At 44.9% G+C, this 10,238-nt stretch overlaps 1 protein-coding gene and 1 long non-coding RNA gene across 4 annotated transcripts in view; one reads left to right on the top strand and one right to left on the bottom strand.

The window, feature by feature from the left end:
- Window positions 1-10,238, top strand: part of FOXN3 (forkhead box N3) — a 520,915-nt gene that overhangs the window by 288,005 nt on the left and 222,672 nt on the right. The window lies entirely within an intron of this gene.
- Window positions 8,100-10,238, bottom strand: part of LOC105535282 — a 14,455-nt gene continuing 12,316 nt past the window's right edge. Inside the window, exon 2 of the long non-coding RNA XR_001005405.1 lies at window positions 8,100-8,716. This is a non-coding gene — a long non-coding RNA (uncharacterized LOC105535282). The remainder of the gene's footprint in view (window positions 8,717-10,238) is intronic.

Genomic DNA, 10,238 nt, shown 5'->3' with positions numbered 1-10,238 from the left:
AGTGGTACAGTCATGGCTCACTGTAGCCTCGAATTCCCGGGCTCAAGTAATCATCCCACTTCAGTCTCCTGAGTAGCTGGGACCACAGGCCTGTGTCACAACACCCAGCTAGTTTTTACATTTTTGGTAGAGATGGGATTTTCCTATGTTGCTCAGGCTGGTCTCGAACTCCTGGGCTCAAGTGATCCTCCCGCCTTGGCCTCTCTGAGTGCTGGAATTACAGATGTGAGCCACTGCACTGGCCTACATTTAACTTGTTGAAAGCCATTTTAAATTTTATTTTTAACATTGTGATATTGACCTGGATCTGAATAGTTCCCTCAGCGATTAAAGAGCACCAGTGCATGTTGTTATTAGTGCGGTGTTTTTGTTTTATATCTTGTAGGTTTGCTGGAGATTTTTTTTTTTTTTACCCCATGAGACAGCTCATAGTTTTTAAATTTGAAACTTTGGTTCCTGTTTTAATTTCCTGTGGGGTTACGCTGACCTAATAAAAAACAACAGTGGTCTTCAGGATGAGGTTGACTGTTAAGTCTTAAACTCTTGGAAAGGTTCATTGTGTGGTGATGTTGTTATAATAAATGTAGTTAATATCAACTCTATATAGTGGCTCAGGTAAGATTTAGTTTCAGTCAGCTGTTGTCAAATTGGAAACCTCACTGACACTGTTGTCCTATTTGCAATTTTTATGTGCGGTTAGACTGACTCCGAAACATAATAGCAACCATTGATGATGCGCTTATGAGGAATTCTACAGAGAGTATTTTTAGTAATACCATACTTTTCTAATACTCTAATCGAGTTTTCATGTTTCAAAGCTTACTGTGCTTTTTAGGAAGATGAATTCCGTTTTTTCAAGTTTTGCAGGATAGTAAATTATTATGGTAGTTTTGGTGGCATATTTTTTTTCCCTGCCTGATTGCTATCCTTTATGACTTGGGGAAATTGCAAGGGAATTATTATGTACATATTGTGGTATGTAGATTCCAAGAATGAAATTCTAGGATAATCAATTCCATTTTTTATTTTGTCAGTCACGGTCCTGGCAGAAGACAGATGGCACACTCAAAAAGAAGAAACTGAAGAGAGGACGAGTTCTCAGTGGTGGGCAGGGATGCAAGAAACTAGCAAAGGGGGGGGTGCACTCCCCCAGAATGAGGATGGCAGGCTACCTCCAGGGAACTTCCCTCCCAGGACCTGAAGGGGTGAAGGAGAAGAGGAGCAGATAATAGATGCCAGAGGAGAAAGTAGCTGGGCTTATGGGTGCTTAGTGGGGGTCATGGTCTTTAATAGGAGGGTGCAGCCCAGCGTGGAGGGAGTCAGGGGGATAACTTTCCTATCCTCACTCTCCTCCTCCCGTCTTTGCTTGCACTGGTGCCTCCCTTTGGTGGAACTTGGTGGAAGTCCTTGGGCAAGGGAGCCGGTAGATGCATCCATAAATGTCAGTCTCCTGGGGCTAGGAGCGGGCAGGAGGAAGCCAAAGAGGCACTCTGCAGGGCAGGTGGAATATATTCAGCACATGTACATAATATAGACTGGGGAGAGGACCAACAGCTGTTGCAGCAGTTCCCATGTGCCTTGAATGTCTAGTAGATTTGTATGCTTAATGCCGGGCACACAAGATGAATGAGGCTTCTGGTGGCCAAGTGGGTCATGATGGGAGGTTTTCTTGGTTTGTTGGTTGGTTTACTATCTAAGGATCTTTCTTTAATTAAAAAGCCTAAACAGAACCCCAAACTCTTCTGGGTTGTATTCTGATAGTCTTTATTTTCAAGCACTTGATAGTTACTTTCCCAGCATTAGAAGAGATCCCTCCCAAAGTTAAGAGCTCCCTGCTTCCTCCCCGGGCCACTTTCGGGCAAGAAGAAGACAGAGCTGGCCTTTCTGAGCAGTGAGCCTCTTCCCAGCCTCTCTGACTCTGGTGACTCTGGGTGCTACTGTTCAGATTAACTCAGGCTTCAATGATCAGAGTGAACTCTTAAAAAATCAAAACCTTGTAAGAAAGCTGCTCACCGTCCAAGAATAAGCAAGCCGTGAGTTGTCCCTAGGACTGCCACATAGGGAAAGACAGCGGTGCTGAAATAGATGCAGTGTTTTGTTGTTGTTTTGGCGAACCGCTGCACTGCTGGAAAACTCAAAGTACTTTCCTTTCTGTAGCCTTAAAAGGTTGATAACAGTGCCTTCTGTGCACTTACAAGTTTCATTATGTGCTTCAAGGAGGTAACCTACCAGAAATTAAATTACGTCCTCATTGGGGTAGATGGACCCCACAGGCCATGCAGATCCTATCCGGAGTTGAGTGTAGTTTACGGCTCTGTGTGTTTTGCCAAACAAATCCAGTGTAGATAATTCCAGAAGGATGACACTGGGCTCTAACTTTCTCTCATTCATTTTGGAACATGCCCAGCAAACCAAAGTTCTTTCTCTGCTTATTCCCTTTAAACATTTCTAAAGTAGCACACACTTTGAAGAACCTGCTTCTTGCCAAGCAAATTCAGAAACCTTGGCTTCCACTTGCCGGGGAGATTGTCAGCATGGGCACAGATGTGCACGAGTTTCCCACTCTTTGGGATTCTGTCTGTTTTGGTACAGCCCTTTGTGCAGCTGTGGGAACCCTCTGAACCATCCCAACCTATTTGAAAATATTTCTAGAGGGCTGAATTTTCTCATGGGGACAACCCCAAAGACCCAGGTTTGAAGCCTGGCTCTGCCTCTTGCTAGTTGTGATCTAGGGAAAGCCTGTGTCCTTTCAGAGACCATTTTTGTGGCTACAAATGGTTTTAGTAATCTCAAATTCCTTCACTGAGTTATTTAGGGCCACCTGAGATTTTGATCAGTCTTGGAAATGTGCTGTGCAAACAGGTGATGTTTTTTTCTACATATGTGGTCACATGCCAGCAGACAAATACAAAATTGTAATAAAGACAATAGTAACTTTGACTTTCATTCTAGCTGAAATGAGTAGTTAAAGAAAACGTGTGTGTGCGTGCGCACATGGTATTAGAAAGCATTTTTGTGACACTCCTATTCAGGGATGTACATTTTAGTGCAGTTGGATAATCCAAAATTATTCGTGATTTGACTTGAAAGTGATACAGTTTTCATTGCAGCTATGCAGTGGTGTTTATCAATTCCGGGATCCAACTGCCTACATTTCACCTTAGACAAATTCATTAACTTGTCTGAACTTTACTTGCTAATACGGTTTGGCTCTGTGTCCCCACCCAAATCTCATCTTGAATTGTAGCTCCCATAATTCCCATGTGTTGTGGGAGGGACCCAGGGGGAGGTAATTGAATTGTGGGGGTGGGTCTTTCCCATGTTGTTCTCATGATAGTGAATAAGTCTTATGAGATCTGATGGGTTTGTAAAGGAGAGTTTCCCTACACAAGCTCTCTCATTCTCTCTTGTTCGCTGCCATGTAAGACATGCCTTTTGCCTTCCGCCATGATTGTGAGGCCTCCCCAGCCATGTGGAATATGTGAGTCCATTAAACCTCTTTTTTTTAAAAAAATAAGTTACCCAGTCTTGGGTATGTCTTTGTCAGCAGCGTGAGAATGGACCAATACCCTTTCCTTATCTGTAGGATCATAACATATACTATCTCTCTTCTAGGTTTGTTGGTAGAATTAAGTGAAATAAATAATGTACGTAAAATGTTTAGGCTGGTGCTTAGCACATGGTCAGTTCTAAGTTAATATGAATAGTTACTACCGCTGGTGCTGCTGTTGCTGCTACTATCACTACTACTACTACTGTTTGTGTGTATTCTAAGTTCCATGCTGGACTGACACTTAGGCCAGGTGACTCAGCAGTATACTGAATGAGTTAAAAATTTCTTACGTATAAAATCTCCATGGATAATCAAAAGCTGGCTGGTTTTGGAAATCTTAATCAATAATGGAAGCATGGTCTGAGAGTGTGGTTGGGAAGCATCCCTGTGTGTTCCTAGATAACGCATCGAGCTTCTCTGCCTCTCCCCTCCTCCAGGGAGATGGGTAGAGTGGCTCTAGGAGTCCTTCCTGAGGCCCAGCTCAGGACTCACGACACGGTGGCCAGAGGGCACTTCTGCAATGTCAGATGAAACGCACTGTGTAAAGTGTTTGTTAAGCCAGGGATCTTTTCCCCTATGTCTCCTAATCAAGTAACTCTTAACCCCTGGTGGAGTTTCTCTCCCACAGCCCTCTCGTTGGCTATCACATCGCCCTGTGTAATTGTCAGTTACTAATCAACTGGACAAGCCTCGGGTTGACTGACTCTCAGGAGGACCGTTCTTCGTGTTCTGTGCCCCAGGTTGCAGTGAGTTCTCAGGTGAGCTGAGAAGGCTTTAGAAACAGGTGTGCTATCCTGGTTGCCCTGTGACCCTGTATAAATCTAGGTCACTGTAGTAGGTGAGGTGAATCCTTTAGTGACTGGCGTTCAGGTTTTTCTTTTGTTCATTTGTTATTTTTTGAGACAGGGCCTCACTCTGTCACCCAGGCCGGAGTGCAGTGGCACGATCATGGCTTACTGCAGCCTTGATCTCCCTGGGCTCAGGTGATGCTCCCATCTCAGCCTCCTGAGTAGCTGGGACTACAGGCGTGCACCACCAGGCCTGGCTAATGTTTTTTGTATTTTTTCTAGAGATGGGGTTTCACCATATTGCCCAGGCTGGTCTTGAACTCCTGGGCTCAGGTGATCTTCCTTCCTTGGCCTCCCGAAGTGCTGGGATTATAGGCGTGAGCCACTGTTCCTGGCCGGGGATTCAGCTGTTGTTGTTGTTGTTGTTGTTTGAGACAGAGTTTCACTCTTTTTGTCCAGGCTGGAGTGCAGTGGGGTGATCTTGGCTCGCTGCAACCTCCACCCCCTGGATTCAAGCGATTCTTCTGCCTCAGCTTCTCAAGTAGCTGGGATTACAGGCATGTGCCAGCACGCCTGGCTTATTTTGTGTTTTTTTTTAGTAGAGACGGGGTTTCACCATGTTGGTCAGGCTGGTCTCGAACTCCTCACCTCAAGTGATTCACCCACCTCGATCTCCCAAAGTGTTGGGATTATGGGCGTGAGCCACTGTACCCGGCCTGGGATTCAGTTTTGATGGCAGAACTCAGCAGTTTCTGAGGTAGACACACACCTGCCGAGGTCAGCAGCTCCCACCTTTTGATCTCACAGGAACACAATTTGTGGGGAGCATGAGATGCTGGTATTGAGGAAGATACGATGCTGGGGTTGAGTCATTTACCTTTTAAATTCTCTACCATAGGCCTCTGGGAGACTAGGGGAGGTTTCTGGGGCAGGAGGCCGGCTTGCTGAGCCCTGGCTGTCTGGACAGCCACTGGGACAGGTAGCTCAGGCATCAGTGCCTTTTCCACGTGGTTGCTGCCACTTCTGTTTCTTTAATGTTTTCCTCCGTCCCCCTACCCACGAATCACAGTGTTAATTTATCCTCTGCCTCCAACCCCCGTTCTGTCTCCCTGACCCTCTGTTCCCGCTGGAGCACTGGCCTGGCAGCCTCTTACCTGCAGTTTTCCCTGGCACCCCGTCCTCTCCCTGGCAACCTCGGGCACATCCTCTGGTCCCAGGGCACTTCATATCTTAACCAGCGCTGCCAAGAACGCTGAAGGAATCGGTAACACTGACAATGTTATTTGGTCCCTGCAGCTTCTCCCATGTGGGTCGGGGATGGTTTCGGATTTATCTTTGGAGCCCGGTGCTGCCACATCAGGGTGCAGTCTGTGTTAGACGCTCTTTGTTGAAAGGGATCTCCTTCATGGTTGGAGTACTTGTGCTAGAAGTGAGAGGCACTGTGGAGGCAGTGTCTCCTTAAAAGTGGATGTGTCAGTTGGCTGGATGCTGTGGCTAAAAGCCGGGTTCACAACCCAGGAACTCCCAGGAAGGGTGCCTGTTGAAAATTAGGGAGGGTGGGTGACGGGTGATCTCGTGGCCAATGGCCACTCTACAAGAACAAACACCAGACAACCCAGTGTGTGTGTTTCACTGAGAGAGTGAGAGAGAAGGGCTCATGATTATTTATTAAAATTAAAAAATCATAACTGTGAAGCTCTCTGGCTTAGTACACATACCCTGTCACTGTTACCTGGCCAGGCACTTTCCACAACTTTCAGTTATGGAAATATGGTGATCAAATTATGTGCCAATTTGATAAGATCACATTGGAACATTTAAAAATAGATGAGTAACTAGGGACAACCAGAAGATAAAGTGGCAGTAGGTGGGCCAGTTGTAACCCAACCAAGGGCATCCATGTGTCAGGCCCACGTTACCTTTATTGCCGTCCATAAAACCTGACTCGTTTGTTACCGTGTGCAGCATGGTAATCACCTGAAAGAAAGTGGAGGTACTGGAGGGAGTGCGCGCCCAGATGCAGCCCGGAGTTAGAGCTGGCTGTCAGCTTCCCCCTCCGCTTCATTCAGTATGCTTAGAAATTCTTTTACTAGGCCTTGAGCTTTAAAAATGAATATTTATGTATTTAAACACATTATTTATGTAAATGCAATGAGTGGTGAATTTTATTTCCCCTCATCTCTACTAGCACTGTCAGCTTGCCTTTCAAACTTTTTTTTTAAAAAGGCACGAGGAGGGCGATATAACGTCTTTAACTTTACCATTTGTCCTCTTTGTAATTTGCTTATGCAATTTTGACTGTAAGATTGTGGGTATGATACAAACAACTGTTACAAAAAAAAAGAGGAACATGCCCACGTTCCAGACAAGTTTACCACATCATTGTACATTCCTGTTTCCTATCAGGAGACAAATAAAACTTTTCAAATGTGCATTGTTTTCTATAATAAAGTTTTGGTTTTTTTTTTTTTTCTTTTTTCTTTTTTTTTTTTTGAGACAAAGTCTCGCTCCGTCGCCCAGGCTGGAGTGCAGTGGCGCGATCTCGGCTCACTGTAAGCTCCGCCTCCTGGGTTCACGCCATTCTCCTGCCTCAGCCTCCCAAGTAGCTGGGACTACAGGCACCCGCCACCACGCCCGGCTAATTTTTTTGCATTTTTCAATAGAGAAGGGGTTTCACCGTGTTAGCCAGGATGGTCTCGATTTCCTGACCTCGTGATCCACCTGCTCGGCCTCCCAAAGTGCTGGGATTACGGGCGTGAGCCACCGGACCCAGCCTATAATAAAGTTATTATAGAGTAACTTTATGTTAGTTATTCCAGTTACTTTATGTTTCTCTGTAATAATTATTTAACTTTCATGTTAAATTTTAAAATCTATCCATGTGTACTTTGTACATGTGAGTTTATGGCTTCATGCCACATAATATATTGAGTTCATTTGAGTAATAGTTTGACTCTTTGAAGTGGCATAGCATGGCAGCTATTAGAAGTATATAACATGATCCGCTTTTTAGCTTCCTGTGTGTTTTGCATGCGTTTGAAGTTTTTTAAAATGCTTCTGTGCCTCTACCCTTTTTTAGCCAGCCTATGTCATAGCGTGAGGTTTCAGGTGGATAAGAGTTAAACCTTTATTTGCTACCGGCCCTCCCAAGACAGAGTGGTAAAACTAATTTAGGAGAATCCCAGGATTTAGTTGGATAAAAATGATTTAGCTAGATAGTGATTTTAAAGATGCCACCTCTTTGGCCTCCTGACTTGGAGTATGAGGGGTGTGTTTCTGTTTCGTTTTCTTTATTAGAACTTAGCAGTGAAGAGTTTGACAGTATTTCGAAGTCAATATATTTTGGGTGTTTTCATGATCATTTTATGATGGATCGTTGTTAGCGTGCTAGCTCTCGACTGCTTTTGGCACTAGGGAAACAATAGTGTAGAGAGTACCAAAAAAAAAACAAAACAAAACTCTTTTCAACCCAAACAAATACTGAGTAGATCTGTCAGCTTCAGAAGGTGACACACTGCAGATGTGTGCTTCCTGTAGCCCTCCCCACTGTGAAAATGACATTGACGTTTGGTGCTGAGAAGGAGGAAGAAGCAGGGCTCTCTCAAAATAGTGAGTAACGGAACAGAGATTCCTGCAAAGCGGAAGCTCGGGGAAATTCAAGCTCGGGGAAATTCTGCTTTTCTTTTATAATTCCCACCCCCACACAACTCTGCCACAGCAGGTTTTTCCTAGAGATTAATTTGGTTTTAGGCAAATCATGGGATTATTTTGGTTTTATTTAGGTGTCGATGCAAGCAGATTATTGATTTTTCCTGCATCCATTCAAACCACGCATAAGCACACACACATACTGTCCAACTTCTCTGCTACAGAAGCAGCAGTTACAAGAGGCCTTACCATTATACCCATGGGCCTAAAAGAATTCCTTCTCCACCTGTTCCACATGCGTTCCCTTGTGGATGGAGGGGCGTTCCGAGGTATATGAGGCGGATTTCTGAAAGACCTATGGGGCATTAAAGTCATCACAGAGCTCAGGTGTCTGAATATCATATAAGTGACACACTAATAGTGATTTCCGCCTTTATGGCTTTTAGAATACGTCTGTAAAATAATAGTAAGACAGGTGCAGGAGGGGAAGCCTTTTCCTGTCTGATATTTAGAGGACATGTTGGTGAGTTTGAAATATTCTGTGGCTGTGATTATCAGGGACTCTGTATCCAGCTCCTGATGCCAGAGAACCTGGTGCTCTCTGCAGGGCACCGGAGCCCCTCTTCCCTGCCTGTTGGTGCTGCTGTCAGGAACTAGGGCTACACTGAGGCTCATGGGGCCAGGATCTTGAGAAAGAAATGATAACTTCTCCCTTCCATCTTTCCTTCTGAAAAAACAACAACAAACAAAAACTGTTAGAGAGCAAGGTTGGACATAAAACTGCAACTTTAACGGTTGTTACGGCAATCTTTTTTTTTCTTTTTTAATCTAAACTGCTGGAGTAATTGTCTGTTTTGTTATGGGAATAGACAGTGAGGTATCTAGAAAAAAATTCTTTGTAATCAGTTTTGTTCTTTTTCCCTCTCTTCTTCCCTCTTTTATGTACTTGGCTGGTTTTCTTTTTAAACTTTTGAAGTGTAAACATTTCCCCAATGTCATTAGACTGTAAACGATAGAATTTTAGAAAATGAAGGAGCTTCAGGAATTAGTCACTTGCTAAACATTTTGATATGGAAGAATATACATATATATATATATATATAAAAGACAGGGTCTTGTTCAGTTACCCAGGCTGGAGTACAGTGGCTCGATCATAGCTCACTGCAGCCTTGACTTCCTAGGCTCAAGCAGTCCTCCCATCTCAACCTCCTGGAAGTCCTGTGACCAGGCATGAGCCACTGCACCTGGCCTTCCTTCCCTATATATTTTGAAACAGAGGCCATAAGTTCATAGTGAATAACTTGGCTCTGTTCTATTTGTTTTTCTGCTAGTACCAACTAACTTCTACTGTGACATCCCTTGACAGAGAGGAGAATTAAGTGGATTAACTGCCTTTCCCATGCTGAGTATGGTGTTAGGTACATTGTGTACGTCATCATCGCATTTAAACCCAAAATGACTTTTGGAGAAGTTGGTATTTTTGCCAATATATAGATGAAGAGATTGTAAATCTGAGAAGACAAGTGGTTTGTCCCCAGTAACAGCAGGTTAGCAGTGTAGACAAGAAACATACCACTTGATCCCCTTGTTAGGAGCCACACACATGTGGGGATTCTTTCCAGAATGTTCTCTGGGAAAGTCCTAGCATTGCCTCTGGCCCCTCATGGGCACATAGTCATGGGTTAGTTTGTAGTATTTGTCTCTCATGATCTTGAAAGAGACACATGATCCTGGACCCCATGCAGGGGTTTGGTGGGAAGGCCAGAGGAGGTGTGGTAACGAGAACTCAGTCTCTAAGAGGCTGGGGGTGTGGGGGTGTTCCCATGGGGATAGCCCAGGTGAGAGCTGGAGGGGCTTCCTGAGCAGGGGCATGAACCCTCAGGGGCATGGGGCCCCGGGAGGAGCTGGTGCACATGTGTGCGTGTGCAGTTTTAACCCCTTCCTCCCTCAGGGCTCATCTTTTTCGTCCTCTGTTGTCCGGCAGCCCATTGGCCAGCTTGTGTAATCCTTTGTAATCACTTCTTGTTTGTGTTCCTCTAGAAGTTCCCACCTTAAGGAAAAGCACCCTGCCTTTGTGTCACAGGGCCCTGCCCAACACCCGTGCTGTTAGCTCTTTACAAGCGGTGTTCAGGCCCAAGGATCCACTTTTCATTAGGCCCACGGGAGTTTGAATGGGGTTGTGACCCATTGAAGTCTGCATTCTGGCCTGGTGGTGGTGGTGGTGGAGGTGGTGGTGGTGGTGGTGGTGG

Source organism: Mandrillus leucophaeus, unplaced genomic scaffold (genome assembly GCF_000951045.1).
Source record: "Mandrillus leucophaeus isolate KB7577 unplaced genomic scaffold, Mleu.le_1.0 Scaffold144, whole genome shotgun sequence".
In the NCBI taxonomy this organism is placed as follows: Eukaryota; Metazoa; Chordata; class Mammalia; order Primates; family Cercopithecidae; genus Mandrillus; species Mandrillus leucophaeus.
This window is presented reverse-complemented; position numbering and strand designations above follow the sequence as displayed.